Source organism: Pelodiscus sinensis, chromosome 4 (genome assembly GCF_049634645.1).
Source record: "Pelodiscus sinensis isolate JC-2024 chromosome 4, ASM4963464v1, whole genome shotgun sequence".
Lineage (NCBI taxonomy): Eukaryota > Metazoa > Chordata > Testudines > Trionychidae > Pelodiscus > Pelodiscus sinensis.
In genome coordinates, this window is record NC_134714.1 from 111,153,147 (window position 1) to 111,172,495 (window position 19,349).

The window sequence follows — 19,349 nt, forward strand, 5'->3', positions numbered from 1 at the left end:
AATAGTCTTTCTGTATGTATAAGGGGGGAACAATTTAACATTGCAGCTCCAGAGCCATAACACAATTTAATATTTTTAAAAGGTAGGAAAGGTAACATGAATAGATTTATTTTTCCTATATAATGCAGCTACTGTGTGTTATGAATGCTACTTGAAGTAAATCGTTGCCAGACACACTCAATTGGCATTACTGACTTGATTATTAGAACAGAAAAGTTTACCAAAATACAGACAGTGTTCTTTAAAAATAATAGTAACACTTATGGTAATGTAAGAAGATTTGGTTCAGGATTTATCTGTCTTTTGCTATGATATGGAGCAATAACAACATTTACTGTGATTTCTCTTATTACATGGGTCATAAAAATATCCAATTCAATAGTAAGGCTATAGAAGAAAACATTGAGCATCATTTAATGAGAAAAATATATTGGTTTTCTTATTTACTATACTTTAATGGTGAGCAGAAAATATAAGAGAATTTTGATACATCTAATGAGTTGCCATACAGCTTATTATACCCAAGACTTCTGAAATTATTTGAGGATTGAAATAAGTCATCTTTAAGTAAATGAAAACTGACATTTTTTTTAATTTTTACTGAAGTAGCTATCTGCAGTAGAGAAAGAAGAAACATCTAGAGCTATTCTTCTTGATAGGATTAAGAAGTGCTACAAAAGGAGCATTTAAATCTCTAGTTTTCCCAGACAATTAACAATGAAAAGCAGATGTTTACAAAGCTATTTTATATGCTGGTTTATAAGATGCTAAAAGATGGCTTAGATGGTAAGAAGGAAGAGCTGGATAACTGCTTGTCTGGTGTATATTTAAAAGCATTTTCATTGGCTCAGTTATTGTTAATAATGAAAGAAACACTTTGTGCTGTGTGACTGTGACTATAGAAAACTGCCGTCATAAAGTCTTCAAAAAACTCTTAAGATGTAATTTACAAAGATAATAATAACACAGAATTATTTCACTTCTCTGAATGCTACACATTTGCATACCAGGACTGTGTACAATATACTCATAATGCACATTCATAACAACAAGGACTTCTTAACACTGCGAATCCAGCACAAGATCTGTGCATTAAACAATCTACAGTTCCAAGTTTTCCTTTTTGGTGTGAAACTGCCTGCCTCTGTAACCCAGGTGCTAGCTGGCTACACAAAATCCACATTCAAATATATATACCTTCACCGTGCATGACAATTTAGTGACTATCATAAAATGTTACAAAACAGTGGTCTTACTTACCCAATTTCATTTTGAAAAATGGCAACATATTTAACATGAATTTGAGAATAAATCTGGCCTAGCACTGAGAGTCTGAAGATGTGGATTCTACTCCTGTTTCTCCTACAAATGTATGGAGTGATTTTGGCCAAGTAACTTTGGCCAAAATTTTCAATTTTTTTTCAACCTTAGCATTTACTGTGATTTCTGTCCTTAAATTGGATGCATGCAATAACATATCTGCAAAAAGTCAGGCCTACACCTTCTGGTTCAGTCTTCTCATCCATAAAATGGAAATTAGCCTATTTTATCTATTTTGTATGGATTTCAGGATAATTAATTAATTTTCATATGCATAAAAAGACTTGATTTAAGGGTCCTAAACTTGCAAAGACCTGTATACATGCTTACATTTATACACGCAGAGGAACCCTGCCGACTTTAAGGGGACTTCTCACTGTACAACACATTAAGCACCCATGTAGTTCTTTACTGGCATAAATTAATGGGACTATTTATGTGTGTAAAGTTACTTACATGCTTAAGCCTTTGCATCATCAGGCCCAATGTTTGTGAAGCTCTTTGAAAACTTCAGTTAGGAATTACAGTAGTGTATAAAAATATTATTAAGCAAATGTTTTCTGGCACAAGGAGGACACATTCAACATTTGAAAAAAATCATTGACTAGTGATATTTAAACATGCTTGTTAAAAAAGGTTTTACATTTCTATTTTCTAAACATAATTCCTAAGATTAGGTCTTTTTATGATTATGATTGCATCTGTCACCTATGTGCTACCAGCTCCTCGGGACTTTTGTTTTCATCTCGTACACTGAATAAATTCTAATTTCAGTTAATGCTCCTATTGTTTCTCTTATTTATCTGGTTGTGGATGAATGTATTCCAGAAATTTAGGGAAATACTGAATTCATATTGCCTTACCAAATTCAGTTTTCTCAGTGGACTCTTGAACTGACCATCCCTGTCTATAGTCTAGCTTTTCTTGAGTAAAACTTATGCTGCTACTGTTGTTTCATTTGTAACAATGTACAGAGTAAACTAAGGCCCTGATCCTGCAAACATACATCCTTAATTTTACCCAAATGGGGACTACTTTTGGGTAAAGCTGAGCATGTCTGTAAATGTTTGCAGGACTATGGCCCAAGAAAGCAACAATTTTACTCCGTTTAGGCCCATATTCTCCCAAACTGAATTATTTATGTACAAAATATTTTAAAAAATGTTGAGCAATATTTTGTATCTGTTTGCAAAACGCGATGGGGCAAATCCCGCTCCACTAGCTGCAACTGGCATGGGGTAAGGGAAGGAAACCAATCCCTCAGCAGTCTGCAGTTTGCATTAGTATTGTGCCCAAACATAGTTCCCCAGCTTGCTCCAATCTAATATCCCATTGCATAGGAACACACAGACAGCACACCCTCACAGAGCTAGGTTGCATGCCAAAAGAGGTGTGTTGGACTCCTGTCTGGCTCCCAAAATACTGGCACCTGTCCCAGAAGCAGCAGAAGCACCTTTGGCTATCAGAAGAACCCTCCATAGCCCCAGAGAAAGTGGCAGGATTTTGCCCTATACTCATTTACTACTTTGCTGTTATTTCAATTTGATATTTTAATAACATAGAACTGCATATGTTTCAGGCTATGATTGGAAATGTCTGACTGTGAGGTTCCAGCTCTGTATATTCATATTTTACATGCCCTTTCAATTAGCTGTCTAATATATGCCATAGGAATTCATGTCCAAAGTGGAGAGCCTAGATAAAAAATAAGTTAAAATAGGAGATGTGAACATCTTCAGAGCAAACCTGTCCATGGAATTGGTTATTAAAATTAAAAAGCACAATACTAGGAAAAAAAGGCAAGTATTGTTGAATCAACATTGTTTTCTCCCTTACTTCCGATCCGAAAAAAAAATATTTATTTCATTTCTTTACTATTGTAATTTTCCACCTTAAGGTTACAACCTCAAAGTGGTTTGTAAAGTTGTAAAGCTGCAGAATTCAAGTTTTTTCCCCTCAGAGTCTGTATTTCTTGTGGTTGCAGAGAAAACTGCTGTGTTAGAGGTTTATTGAATATACAATATTTGGAATTGTGGAATTTGTGATTTTTGTGAGAATGTACATATATTATTTAATATATTTAAAAAATGTGAAAATATCACATTTATTTGGCGTGAATGAAAACACCTACTTTGACCATAGGCAAACATCTTTTAAAAACCACCCAATTAATTATTAAATACTACAGAGGTGTTACTCTGGCATATAAAGAATAAGGGGTTCTGGAATACTGACAAAGGAATCTGGATACAGAATCATTAAAAAAAAAACCCCAGGGAGGGGTTTTTAGGCTGTGTTAATATTACTAGCAAATGAGGACTTCATGTTATTATTTACAAATTCTACCGCAAAAGCTTAACAAGGTCTCATAAAAGTAATAGACAGAGTAAACAGTTCTGTGTGCTGGATCTAGAAAAACAAATTACATTTCAAATGATCAATTATCAAAACAATCAAATTTCTAGTATTGCTTTATAGTATGTAATAGCTCATCTGTTTCTCAAATATTTATTAGCATCTTCTTTGAGTTTTTTTGAATTTTTGTTTTGCTCATACATTTCTTCTTCAGGCAAAACTCCTTTAAAGTAAATGGGGGAGTTTTGCCTGTGTAAGAATGGTAGAATCAGGAAAACATATGAAATAACTAAGGTTTGTTAATAGGAAAATCAAGTTGATCACCCCATAATTTTTTTCATTATGGGGATGAAAATTAGCACTCTTCATAAGTAAGCAAACTCACATTTGGGTTACTACTATAACTCTTGTTCAGTCTCACCACCTGTCGTTTACAGTTTGTTGCTTTCACTTTGCCTCAGTTAGCACATAAACTCTCCAGAACAGTGAATATGGAGCAGATCCTTAGCTGGTGTAAATTGTCATACCTCCATCAAAGGCAATGGAGCAATGATATTTTACACCAGCTGAGAATCCACCTCACACTAGAGAAATAATTTTAAAAGAACAATTTAAAAATACACTTCTCATAACTATTGCTTACCTAACCCCTCCTCTCCCCCCCCCCCCCATATGCTTCTACAGTGTAGATTACAAATCTGTCCTTTATATTAGGACAGGTAAAAAGGATCTTTTTGGTAATGTTGATATGGAGTGAAGACTAGTGAGAAAGAGATCTCACTCCTGAGCCCAATTAGTTGAGTATCTGGACTAAAAAGATGTGTTTATTTGTAAATGTCTCTCAGCAACACCAATCCACTAACTACTTCCACTCTTCTCTTGCCTCCTCACAGCCCTTTGCACTGCCTTTGAAAACACAGTAGAACAATCAATGACATAACATGGGATAGCATTTCCAAAGGTCAAGACAAGGATTGTTGCAGGATACTAATATTTTGGCACATGAAGGAAAGTCTTTGCAGCTGATTGACAGCAATGGGTAGCAGCACCAATGGGTTATAAAGAAATAACACTAGAGGGGCCAAGAGCAGGGATCAGGGTCACAGATGATTGGTGAGTTTATAGATGAGATAGGGAAGAGGTCAAGAGTAACATTAGGTTTCACATAGGTGGTTTGGATACATTCTTCAGAGCCAAATGGTTCCTTGATTATGACTCTGGAAACAGAGGTTCCAGAGTTTAAAAAATCTTGTAACTTTGTCAATTTATAGCCAAAAGAAACTTAATTTAATGGACTGTCCTAGCTGAAATTACAAAAGTAAAGATGAATCAATTAAATGAAGTTGGCAAATACACTGGTTCCCCCAGTAACCTTCCTGCTGTGCTCTGGCCTTATTCCCCATGAGCTAAATAAAGATCACCAAGGCAGATGTGCCATAGTAATTTTCCTAATGTTTAGGTCATGGAAAAATGCTACAGAACAGAGCACATCAAGAGGTAGCCAGGCAGTGCTGGGGGAGAATGTATTCCTCCCTCTCAAGATCTCCTGCATGAATCCAGATGGACAATATGTGAAAGAATGCCCCCTAGTTATGATGTCTCTCTAGCACCCTTTTTGTGTGGTGGAGCTTAGAGAGGCATTCCTCCTCTTTCCTTAGATCTTGCAACAGAGAACACCCAGCAAGATTTTAAGTTGGGAAGACATTCACCATGCCCCCCATCATCCTGATTTAGCACACAGGGAAAGGAATCCCACATGAATCTATAGGTGGTGCGGGTTAGGATTAGGAGCCTATGAAAACTAAAAATGGTAGTCTCTGAAAAAGCCAATTTGGGGGAAGAGGAGGAGACCCATGGCTAAAAAGTCATGGTTACAGGGCTAGTTACCTCTCTGGTCTCTCTCCATGCACATCTACAGGTGCTAGGTGACATCCCTTCACCTCACTCAGGACGGAATCCTGTACTTCTCCTACTCCTAGATCAGACCCCCGGCTTCCACATCCTGTGATCCAATTGTGCCTATCACAGGGCCAACAAGCTTTGGCCCCTGCATGTCTTTCTTACAAGAGGTTGCAGCTAGAGCTTGATACAGGTGATCGTCTCACACAAAGCACTGTATAATCTTAACAGTTGGAATACACCAAAGCATAAGACAAAAGGAATTTTAAAACAAATGAGCCAGATGTGCTGAAACAATTGAACCAAATGGTAAATCTGATAGAGAATGGAACCACTTCAGACCCAGGATTTCACCCCAGCACATCTAGTTCCAGCACCAATGGAAACTGCTGCAGGTACATCTCTCTTCTTTAAGCTGACCATCCACCAAAGGATTAGAAAGGCCTAACAGCTTCAGATCCCCAAGCAGGAATCTGTCTACGTTAATCTGTTCTCTTCAAACTGCTCTCTGACATGTGCCTGTCTACTCAGGGAAGAGGAAGAAATTTTAAATGGTTATAGTCCTTTTACTCTTTTATTCCTTACTCTGGCTGGAGCCTGGAAGTAGCTGTGACACTGCACCCCATATTCTTCACAGCAATATTATCATGATATGATTATGACATCATTATCATGATATGATTATGACATCATCATCATGTATTTTACGCAGAATAAGTCATGTGAGGTATCATTGGAAAGGTTATGATTTACTCAATATGGTGATCCTGATTATATGCACGTATCATGTTTATACCTGAAGTTAGGAATGTTGGCTATATATGTGTATTAGAAATGTGTTTTCACTTGGGTTTTGTCTACACTGCAAGGTTTTTGTGCAAGAAGCTTTTTGCGGAAGAGATCTTCTGCAAAAACTTCTTGCGCAAAAGCGCGTCCACAGCTCAAAAGTGCATCAGAAAAGCGATGTGCTTTTGTGCAAGAGAGTGTTCACACTGCATGGACGCTCTTGTGCAAGAAAGCTCTGATGGCCATAAGAGCACCTGTGATTTTTCTGATAGGCTCTTTTTGTGCAAGAAACTCCTACGGAGCGTCCACACATGCCTTTTTGCACCAGAGCTGTAGCGCAAAAAGGAGTTATTCTTCATGGGGAGAGGAATAATTCTACTGGCAAAAGCCCTCTGTCCTGTCCATTTACTGTTTTTTGGGGAGTTCTTTTACACAAAAATGCGCTTGAGGTGTGGACGCTCTGCTGGTTTTTGTTTTGGCACAAAAATCTTGTAGTTTAGACATAGCCCTGGGGGATGCCCTCTAAATAAGATGCTTTCATTCAGAAATGCTGGGTGGCAAAGGCCATTGGACAAAACAATAGGCCTTAAAAGGAGCTTATCTCCCACCTGGTGGCCTTTCTGAGGATTTTAACAACCTTAGTAGAGTTAGCTGGGGCCATGTTGCTCTGCTTTCCCCACTTCAGACAGCCTCTGAGTTATGGTGGCATTACAGGGACATTTGACCAGGCCATGTGCTATTGGAGGATTCTATTTTGGATATCAGAATTTTTCACATGCAACCCCCGGAAGCCTGGGAAAGAGCCGGGACAACTCCTCCCCTTCCCATGCAGGGCTGATCACAGCATCTGTTTGTAACTGCAGCTGGGTGTCTCCCTGCCTGTATGTATGCCGGTGAAGTGGCAGGCTAGAGAGAGCTTTACAAACTATCACAGCAGTGCAGTATTAAAGCAAATCCAGGCTGGTGGGTGAGGGGAGGGGATTCAGTAGTACCCCAGTTCCAGGTAGCACCTGGGGAGGAACCTGAAAATTTCAGTGGTTACACATGGGGTGGCAGTTAGCTCCCTGAGAGCCAGTACTGGCTCCCTGTGTATACTGGCTCCTGCCAGGGAGGTCCTCCTCTCTGCACCCCCAACACCAACACTGCTGCTCCAGTATCAGAGGTAGGAGCCAGTGCATGTGAGGGAGCGGGCTTTTAAGCCCAGGCTCAATGGTTAATGGTTAACATGGTTACACTTTCACGTTCCAAATCTTTACACCTAATAGCTTAGGCATTGTCTCTGAAATTAACTCCCAACATGTTTAGTGGGAGGTCGCTTATATGGTAGAATTCCTGCTTGCTTCATAACAGCCTCACTATTATCCTAAACCAACATATGTTATGTATACAATGAACATTCCAATAAACCCAATATACTCACAATGACCAAGTCAATACTGTATTGATAAATTACAACATATTAGCTTGATATCCTTCACATAAGGCCCATGGGATATATTGATTTGGGACAATTCCAAAGAATCTTTTGTGGTTCAAACCAGGGAAACAGACACAACATAAAATTGGGACACAGAGGGTGCGTCTACACAGCAAAGTTATTTTGGAATAACTTTGTGAGCGTCTACACAGCAATTCCGCTATTTCTAAATAAGCCGGCTTATTCCGGCTTGTGTAAACCTCATTCTATGAGGAATAATACCTATAGGCTGTGTCTAGACTGCATCCCTTTTCCGTAAAATTAGACACATCGCAATTGCAAATGAAGCGGGGATTTAAATCCCCCCCCCCCCCGCTTCATTTGCATAAACATGGCTGCCGCTTTTTTCCGGCTCAGAGCTTTGCCAGAAAAATGCACCAGTCTAGACGGGGAGCTTTCAGAAAATAAAGCCTTTTCCGAAAGATCCCTTATTCCTCTTAAAAAAAAGGAATAACTGATCTTTCAGAAAAGGCTTTATTTTCCGAAAGATCCCCATCTAGACTGGCGCTTTTTTCTGGCAAAGCTCCAATCCGGAAAAAAGCGGCAGCCATGTTTATGCAAATGAAGCGGGGGGGATTTAAATCCCCGCTTCATTTGCAATTGCAATGTATCTAATTTGCATCCCTTTTACGGAAAAGGGATGCAGTCTAGACACAGCCATAGGGTCTGTTTAGACAGGAAATAGATGCTATTTCGAAATAGGGGGCCTCCAGCCCTTCCCAGGGTGCCCTGCTGGCTGCTCAGTCCACACTCAGCAAAACTCTATCCCTCCTGACTCCTCTGGCGCCCTTAGAGCTGCAGCCTCAGCAGAAAGGGTTTGTGGCTCACAGTTGGCCTCAGGGGCTGATGAGAATTTTGCGGGGCTCAGGGCAGCACAATTTCACGGGGCCCCCCCTTTGGAGAAAAATAGAAAAATGGCATCCCCCTGTGCCCATTCCTCCAGTAGCCCCACTCTGATCATGTGAGCTACCCATCCTCATCCCTTCTCCTAACACCTCCCTCTACACACCTGCCCTGCCTCTCTCCTCTTATGCTGGTCCCTCCCCTGCAGGTGTCTGCCCTTCTGCTTCACCCCTAGAATCCCCTGGCACCTGCACCTTCCCTTACCCCTGCACCCTCCTGGTGCCTCCCGCTTCCCTCACTGTCCCTACCCCCTTTGCCCTCTTTTTCCCTGATGCCCACCCCCTCACCACCCTCTGCCCCCATTTCCCTCATGCCCCTGTGCCCCTGTGCCTTGCTCCATCCCCACCTTCCTCATGCCCACCCCTCCTTTCAAGCCTTCTCCCAGCACCTTCGCCTTCCCCCTTTAGCCCGCAATGCCCTTACCCTCTCCTCTCCCAGCATCACCCTGTCTTCCCTCCCACTAACACCTCCTCTCCTGCCCTTTTCCTCATTGTCTCCTCTTGGCCCCCTGGCATTTGTCTCTCCTCCTCTTTCTTCTCCTGACCTGCCCCCCTCCCCTCAGCACAAGCCCCTTCCTCTGCCATCCACCTTCTGCCTTGCAGCTTGCAGGGCGGCCGCGACCCTGGCCCAGGCTCCAGACCATGTGCCAAACCGAGTGGTGCAACGCTGGGCCATGCGGTTTTAAAGTCCCAGGCAGTGACATCACGCCATGCCTGGGCATCTCCCCTCTCAGCTGTTGCGCGGCATTTCAGCACGCCGTGCATGTGCTCCCTTGGCCTCACATGGTCTGTACTGGCTGGCGCCAGGGAATTTAAAGTGTGGGGCTGCGGTGCCCTGTCACAATCCCCCTCCTCCTCCAGCAGCTGCCAGCCGGCCCTTGGGTGGCCAGCCTACCAGGAAATTCCCGGTATTCCACTGAGCCAGTCTGCCCCTGGTGCTGGCATGGGGCCTATTGAAGCGTGGAGCCCAGAGCAGCTGTCCCAATCGCCCTATATCCACTGCTGGTTGGCCTGACAGCCCTGAGCCACCCTGCAGCTGCACCTGCCTTGCTCTGCCCCTAAAATGAGCCAATCTGATGCTCCCATCCAACCCTCCACTGTTCCAAGGGAGCAGACAGACAGCTCCCAAAGGCCTGCCAGGAGCCGAAAAAGATGAGCGCCTTCCTGATCTGGTGTGGAGATCCTGGACCTTATTGAGGTTGACCTCCAGGATCTCTGCACCAGATGCAGGAATGTGGACATCTATGGCCGAATGGCCGACAACCTGGCCACAAAAGGACACATCTGCACCCAAGAACAGGTGCGGATGAAGGTAAAAGCTCTACCAGGCATATGCCAGGGCCAGGGAGGGCAACTCCCACTCGGGCCACAGCCCCACAGCTGCCCTTATTTTAAAGACCTCGACTGCATCCTAGGGGGCGGGGCAATCCCTTCCCTCTGCCCCAGTTGTAGACTCTGGACTTGAGATGCCCAGCATCACCCTCACTGGGGGATGAAGCGAGGAGGAAGAACAGGGCCTGGACGAGACCAGCATCACCACACAGCTGACCCAGAAGCCTCAAATCCTCCCTGTGGATGTTTCCCAGGTGCTCTCAGAGCCATCATGTGAGTGCCATCACTTTCCCTTCATACAGGGGGTGGAGGGGATGGCCGGTGGCAAGGAGAGCAGGGAACAGGGCACTCCACACTTGGCCCTTGCTGGCCACGGATCATGCAGCAGCCTGTGCACGTGGGACCATGTGCCATGCCATTCCTGGGCACACAGCTCCAGGAGGCTGCTACAGAGGACCCTTATGCTATTGGCCACAGGGTGTTTGGAGAGGCCTGCCATACTCCTGAACCCAGGGTGGGACACCCTCCCTGGGATACCCTCCCTTCACAAGTCACCTCTAGAAAGAGGCAGGACACACACACACACACACACACACACACACACACACACTGAGCAGTCCTGCACATGGCACACGGGGCGTGCCCACAGTCTCGGGGCAGCACCCACTGGACATAGTGCACATAGCCTTGCGACAGAGCTGAGAATTGTCACTCTCAGCTCACATATGGGGGCTAGGCTTCTGGCACAATATCCCCTAGGATGACTGACCATCTCTTTATTCTCCACAGCCAGACCAGCTGTGAGAGGGGGGCAGTCAACACCACCTAGGACAGCCTCCCAAACCCGAGGCATCCACAGGCACCACCATCCCATGGACGAATTCTAGCAGCAGCACCTGATGGCACTCTGGTCCCTGGAGCAGACCATCCACAGCTGGGTCCAGGAGGACCTGCAGCTGCATCAGGAGAGCTGGCGGGAACTGCTTGCGCAGGGCTGTTCCATGTGCGCAGATGTGCACTCCCTTGTCCTGAGCATGATGCCGGCTCCTGCTCCAGCCTCTGCTGCAGCTCCTCCTCCTACTTCCTCTCCCATTTGCGCTCCCCCTCAACACCCTCCTCACCCCTCCACCCCCATGGACGCCGAGGCCCCCACTCCCATGGTGGTGGGATCCACAGAGCCTGGTGCCATTCCCAGCCCCAGCTCTGAGCCTCTCCTTACCTCTTCTCCCCCTTCCAGCTCTCTCCTTCCTCCTCCAAGGTTCTCACCACCCCCCTTCTTTCACCCTCCCAGCTATTTTCCCCAGTCTCTCCCCAGTTTCTCTGACCCCACATAAAAAATACAGAGGTTTTAGTTTTTCAAAAACAAATGTTTCCTTTATTTTTTCATCGGGAAAGGGAAGAAGGGGGGAAGGGAGAGGTTAGTGGAGGGATGACAGTGAGAGGTGAAGCAGAAGCCCCCAGTGGGGCAGCCCAGGGGAGAGAGTCACTGGTCCCCCAGGGAGAAGCTCTCCCTCAGGGCCTCCTGGATGCGCACAGCCCCCTGATAGGCCTGCTGGATGGCAGCCATGCATGGCTGCTTGTAGGCCCTGCCTATGCAGTCAGCCTCTGCCCTCCACCCTGGCCAGAATGCCTCCCTCTTTCTTTCACAGATGTTGTGCAGGACACAACAGGCAGCCACCACATGTGGAATGTTGTGCTTCCTGAGGTCCAGACAGGTGAGGAGGTGTCTAAAGTGTGCCTTCAAATGGCCAAAGGCACTCTCCACAACAATTCGGGCCCTGCTTAGCCTGGCATTGTATAGTTCTCTGGAGGGGTTGAGGTGGCCAGTGTAGGGCTTCATGAGCCAAGGCTGCTGGGGATAGGCTGCATCCCCCATCAGGCAGATGGGCATGTCCACATCCCCAACCCTGATTGTGTAGTCGGAGAAGAAAGTTCCAGCATGCAGTTTATGGAACATGCTCAAGTTCTGAAACACAAGTGCGTCATGAGCCTTCCCTGACCACCCGACATATACGTCGGTGAACTGCCCCCAATGATCTGTCAAAGCCTGCAGGACCACTGAAAAGTATGCCTTGCAGTCAGTGCTTTTTTTGTGATGGTACTGCCCGGAATGACATACCGTCACCTATTTTCCCAGCCCATAGAAAGGGAATGGGATTTCCCCCGCGCGTACCAGCATCTGTTTTCCTGGGGTGGCTCGGCTCCTGACTGAAGCCTGCTCGGGATGCGTGGCATTTTTTTTCCTGCTCCTAGCGCAGCGCTGAGGTTCTTAAAGGGGCTGCGACCGCATTTGTTTGGTTTTTTGCTCAACACGTTTGCCCCAGATTACTGGAACCTTTTTTCTTACAAAAAAAGCACTGCTTGCGGTTAATGTAAAATGATGCCTGCTGGTCTGTGGCATGGATGGGGATGTGGGTCCTGTCAATAGCACGCCCACAGCAGTTGGGGAAGCCCATGTCGGCAAACCCAGTGATGTTGGCATCCACATCTCCAAGGCAGATAACTCTGTGCAGCAGGATGGTGTTGATCACCCAGACCACCTGCAGAAGGAGACAAACAAACAGAGAACCACAGGGGTGCCAGGACCCCCAAGAGTTCTCCCAGTCCCCCCTACTAATTGCCCTCCCCCACAACTCACCAGGAGCAACCCCCTCCAATCACCCCAACCCCTGGCAGGGCTTTGTGAGGGCAGGACTGAAAAAAACCTCCCAGGGAGGGGGCTTGTACCCTTACCCCTACCTCCATACCCCCTTTCTCTAGGGCAGCCCATTCCATCCTTCCACCCCCCCTCCTGGGACAATAGCCCCAGAATGCCATACCTGCATGACCAGGGCCCCAACAGTTGATCTCTCCGCACTGAACAGGTTCCCCTCAGATCGGTAGCTATCCGGCGTAGAGTGCTTCCAGAGGGCAATAGCGACACATTTCTGTGGGGGGATGGCAGGTCTCATGTGCGTGTCCTGTTGCCTCAGGGAAGGGGCGAGCCTCTCACACAGCTTCATGAAGGTGTCCTTTTTCATTCTAAAGATCTGGAGCCATTGCTGGTCACCCCAGCTCTACAGAATTATGTGGTCCCTCCAGTCTGCACTGGTGTCCAGATGCTAGAGGCTGTGGTGCACAGTGTCCAGGGCAGGGTGGGTGGGATCCTGCTGCAGGAGCCACACCCGCACACATCCTAGGAGGATCTCCAACAAGGGCTAGGGGTTGGGTTCCTGCAGAGCCCGGGAGGCTGCCTGCAGAAAGTGCTGCGTGACTTCCAGCAAAAGCTGCAAGAGCTGAAGACTGCCCGGAGGCAACGCCAGCTCCATAGCAGAGAGTGCTGTGGTGTCCAAAAGCAGGGCAACCAGAGCAAGAAGAGAAAATGTTTTGCTGACCTTCAGGGAGGAAGGCAAGCAAGCAGGAAAACCTGAGAAACAGCTGTCCAGTGGTATCCCTTTAAGCACGAGCCTAAGATAGCCTCAAGCAGCAGCCACACGAAGTAACTACTGACCTGATGCCCTGCCTGAACTGGTTCTAGGTGGCCTTAAATGAGATTCAGCATCCAATCATATTGGAGAGTCTTTGCAGGGCCAAGTCTCATCCACCAATAGTAGAATGAGTCGGGCTGCATTTGAAGATTGCCCTTGAAGTCTTGTAAAAACAGAAATCATAGAAGTGTGAATAGAATGATTAACCCCTTTCGTTAGGATGTTGCTAATGTTTATTTTGCCCATCCATCTACCCAGGAACAAACTCCATAGAATTAAATAATATATTTAGATATATAACATCACATACATAATTCACATAGAAAATTATCCATAATTAATACATTACATACATAAGTCTCTCAATATTTTTATATATCTATATATATTTTTAAGGAGACAAAAAATTATTCCAAGGCAGTCTGTGCTCATTACCTCTGGGAGGAAAATGTTCATGCAGGCTTTTCCTATGGAAATGTACATAGTCATAGGTCTTACAATGGATATATTTTTAAAAGCTTCTGCAGCAGTAGATCTGTAATTTAATCAAAGGGTATAAACCATTTCCCTTGTTGGTTTGTTTAAATGGATACTTTTAAAAAAAAAGACTGGTATAATTTAATCACATAAATAATACCCCCACAAAATTATTACTATCTATGGGTATGTCTACACTACAGCACTAATTCGAACTAAGCTAATTCGAATTATCGCATCTAGACTTAAAAACTAGTTCGAATTAGCGTTTTGCTAATTTGAACTAGCATGTCCACACTGAGTGGACCCTGAACCAAGGTTAAAGATGGCCGGAAGCAGTGCCGGCAGGGCATCAGATTAGGACTTAAAGTGTGGAGCTGCTGTCTCAGGCTAGCCGAGGGCTGTGCTTAAAGGGACCCGAACCCCATCCCGGACAGATAGTTCTCAGGGGTTCCCCGCTTGCAAAGCAGTCCTGGCTTGGAGTGCCCTGAGTGCCCACACTCGGCACATCACAGCACTCGGCCATCATCCTGGCTGCACTTGCCGCAGGCTGCCATCCAGAGTGGGGGGTCAATCAAGGGGCTTCAGGAGAGCTTCCACCCCGAGGAGCCCGCAGAGCCAGCCCAGTCCTCTCCATCGGGGGCTCGTACCCCATTCCTCCCTCACCTCCTTCCACTTACCCATCCCTAGCCCCCCCTTCCTGATGTACAAAATAAAGGACACGTGTGTTCAAAAATAGAAACTCTCTTTATTGAACAAAACTCAGGGAGACTGGGAAAAGGAGGTGGGAGAGGGGAAGAGAGAGGGTGGGAGAGGGGAGGGCAACTAAAATGATCAGGGGTTTGGAACAGGTCCCATATGAAGAGAGGCTAAAGAGACTGGGACTTTTCAGCTTCGAAAAGAGGAGACTGAGGGGGGATATGATAGAGGTCTATAGAAGCATGAGTGGGGTGGAGAGGGTGCATAAAGAAAAGTTCTTCATTAGTTCCCATAATATAAGGACTAAAGGACACCAAATGAAATGAATGGGTAGCAGGCTTCAAACTAACAACAGAAAGTTCTTCTTCACAAAGCAAATTGTCAACCTGTGGAACTCCTTGCTGCAGGAGGCTGTGAAGGCTAGAACTAGAACAGAGTTTAAAGAGAAGTGAGATAAAGTCATGGAGGTTGGGTCCATGGAGTGCTATTATTAGCCAGGGGGTAGAAATGGTGTCCCTGGCCTCTGTTTGTGGAAGGCTGGAGATGGATGGCACGAGACAAATGGCTTGGTCATTGTCTTCAGTCCATCCCCTCCAGGGTACCTAGTGTTGGCCACTGTCGGCAGACAGGCTACAGGGCTAGATGGACCTTTGGTCTGACCCAGTATGGCCGTTCTAAGCTCAGGGCTCAGGGTCAGGGGTCTCACTGGACCACCTTGGTTTTCATGCAAACCTGCTCCTGGGTGGCCAGGCTGGCAGCTATCCTGCCCTAGACGGACACTTTCCTGTGCCTAGTGCGGAGCTCATGGATGAGGTCCACGATGTCTGCACTAGACCAGGCAGGCACCCGCCTCTTGTGGACCTAGGCAGGCTCCCGGGAGCCGCCAGCCTGGTCCCGGGAAGAGGCAGAGGGCTGGGTGGCAGCGGGTGGCTGGCTCGAGCCTTGCCAGGTGCAGGGTCTGCTGGCTGGGTGCTGGCAGGCTTGCACCTGGCACGGGCACCATAGCCAGCCCATGCCCCTTTAAGGGCTCAGGGACTGGGAGGGGGGCAGAAGAGTTTCCCTGGTGGTGCCAAGAGTGGCCACCAGGGAAAGCTGGGAAGGGCTAGCCTCCCACTAGTTTGAATTAAGTGGCTACACAGCCCTTAATTTGAACTAGTTAATTCGAACTAGGCTTAGTCCTCGTGGAATGAGGTTTACCTAGTTCGAATTAAGCGCTCCGCTAGTTCGAATTAAGTTCGAACTAGCGGTTTGCGTGTGTAGCGCCTATCAAAGTTAATTCGGACTAACGCCTGTTAGTTTGAATTAACTTTGTAGTGTAGACATACCCTATCTATCTATCTATCTATCTATCTATCTATCTATCTATCTATCTATCTATCTATCTATCTATCTATCTATCTATTTTGGAGTGCATCTGTGTGTCTGTGAGTCCATTTGTTCAGGAACACCTCCTAAAAGGTAAAAGCTAGGGCCACCAAATTTGGTGTGCAGCTTCCTCATCTCTTAACTTAAAGCAAGGTCAGGATTTGGTTGTACCAGAACAACCAGAAATCCAGGGAAAAGGACTGTTTTCCATAACATGCAAAGGGAGGGGTTGCTTTTGGAGGGATTCGATATGAGAGTGGCCACTGGGGGCAGCGAGCCTGCAGCGGAGAGCTATCCTGCAGAGTTTCTACTGGGGGTGCTGTACCACCAAGGGAGTGACCAGCAGGGCTGGGGCTCCACCATCTTGCCTGTTAGCACACCAGTAAGTAGCTCCTCTGCCCCAAACCCTTGGCCACAGCACAGGAGTGGGGAGGGAGAGAACAGGCCCCGAATAGGCTGGCGGAGAGGGGTTGCCTGAGACGAGGGTAGAACAGGCCCAAGGCAGGCTGGGGGGTAGAACTGGGCAGGAGGGAAAGAATAGGATCATGGCTCCCAGCTAGGGTTGCCAGATGGTTTAACCAAAAATACCAAACATCCTGCTCCCCTGCCCCCTCCCCCCCCCGAAAAAAAACAAACACCGGGGAAAAAATTCTGTTGAGAAAAAAAAAGAGGGAGACTAAAGTTGTTGACCAAAAAAAAAAGGGGGGGGGACCCCGAGAGTTAAAAAAAACAACAAAAAAACCCCAGCATGGATTTTTGGCCCTAACTGGCTGCCGGCGGCCACCCGCCATCTTGCCTCTCTGCGCCAGGTTGGACAGCTCCCCTGCGGAACCTGGTAAGCACCCGGGATTTTTGCCTCCTGTCTGGAAAAAAATCAGAAAATACTGGACATTTTAGGTGTCCAGTATTTTCTGATTTTTTTTACCGGACAGGAGTCGAAAATACCGGACTGTCCGGTTCAATACCGGACATCTGGCAACCATACTCCCAGCCTTCTGAACACTCCTTCCCACATTTCCAAGGCCCTGCCCTGAAGGAACCGAGCAATGCTATGTAAGTCTGCTCGGGAGTAAATATACTGCTTATTACAGCAAAGAGCTAACAGCAGTAACATCATGTAGGCACAGTATAGGTAGGTGCTATGTAGGCTTCCTCATAAAGCTCTACTGGCATACATGAGTGCTACTCCATGCAACAGATTTTCTTTTGTGCAGTACTTCTCTAATTATAATTCCTACCTCCAAGACAGAGGTATTAATGACACTGTAAAAACCAATCTGACCACTAGTGAGGATGGAAATTGCTCGGTTCCAAAGTGCTCACAGAGTCTTGGGAACCCAAAATCAAGGCTGCACAATGTTTTTCCCAGCCTTTAAACAAAGACCCTCTTCCAGCCCATATCTGCTGTCTCTGATCAGTATCCTGCATCTGCTTGGAGTACATAGGATGGGTGTCATCATTACTGCCATTGTGACAGCATAACTAACCCCTGCGTAGACCTGAAATTGCCAGATTGCTAGAGTAGATTAAAATAAAAGAAATGTGTGTTAATAAAGCTGATGAAAACAAATCTAAATAATTTACTGGACTGGCCTCAACATTATACCTGGGCCACCGAAGCAACAACAAAACTAAACAGTGTGCTGAGGTTATCCCCATTAGAAGACAAGATCAGAATGTGTTTTCAATTGCAGATAAGATGTTATTTGAGATTGAATCTCTGTCTGCTTGTGTGTAGTCAGTAACGCAAAGAAATTTCTCAGCCACTCACTATTCCAGTTTTATCACTAATGTGCACAAAAGCGCACTTCTCCCCCACTCCATTTTTCCAGTGGAGATTTTTCATTTGTATAAAGGCTTCAGGCGGGAACAATTACTTTAAATACTGCAAACTCGTGTTTACCTGGATAGCCTCACATAAGCTTATAAGTTAACATGATGGGGGAAAGTTCACAAGTGAAATGTGCCAGAGCTTGGCAGCCATTTATAAAGGGAAGATTTGAGTTATCCTGGAGTAAACACGGCAAGAGTCTGTGTAAAGTTTCACAAGGGAAAAAAAATCTTACTCAAATTCAAAAGGAATGTACATTCAATGCTCACCCAAACTGTACCTTAAAACAAAAACAAAGCAAGTTTTCTGAACTCATGCAAAACAAAAACCAAAGGGCAAGTTAAATAATGGCAATTTATAGCTTATCTTCCATCATGCATGCCGAAGTGTGGAGCAGCTATATTAATTCAAACTAGGTTTTGACCTTTCTCATCATATACTCCTTTCTGCAGCAGAGTCTTGCAGTAAAATTGTTGAGTAAGTACTGATGGATTACTAAGCTAGGGTATGTCTACACTACTACCCTAGTTCGAACTAGGGTGGTTAATGTAGGCAACCAGAGTTGCAAATGAAGGCCAGGATTTGAACGAGGTGTACTGGTAGTTCGGAATAGGAAGCCTAATCCAAACTACCTAGTTCGTGCCGCGTGTAGCCGCGGGCACGGAGTCCAAACTAGCGGACATTTAAAAATGGCGGCGCCCGGCAATATGCAAATCCCGAAATTCAAATCCCGGGCTTCATTTGCAACTCCGGTTGCCTACATTAACCACCCTAGTTCGAACTAGGGTGGTAGTGTAGACATACCCCTACAGATCCCATAACAGCTCTTCAAAAGCTTTCTAGATAATAGAATCCAGGACCCAAAATAGCAACTTGAGAAGGAAGAAGCAGATACAAGAGGAGTTCTTGATTCTGTTTCACAAGGAGATACCATGAAGTGGAAAAATAAGTCTCTCAGGGTATGTCTACACTACAAAGTTAATTCAAACTAATGGACGTTAGTTCGAATTAACTTTGATAGGTGCTACACTAGCGCTCCGCTAGTACGAACTTAATTCGAACTAGCGGAGCGCTTAGTTCAAACTAGGTAAACCTCATTTCACGAGGACTAACGCCTAGTTCGAACTTACTAGTTCGAACTAAGGGCTGTGTAGCCCTTTAGTTCGAACTAGTGGGAGGCTAGCCCTTCCCAGCTTGCCCTGCTGGCCACTCTGGCCAACACCAGGCAAACTCTACTGCCCCCCTCCTGGCCCCGGAGCCCTTAAAGGGCCACGGGCTGGCTACAGTGTTTGTGCCAGTAGCAAGGCTGCCAGCACCCTGCCAGCAGACCCTACACCTAACACCCCATGAGCCAGCCACCCGATGCCCCCCAGCCCTCCCCCTCTTCCCGGGACCAGCCTCATGGCTCCCACATGGTCTAGTGCGGAGATCGTGGACCT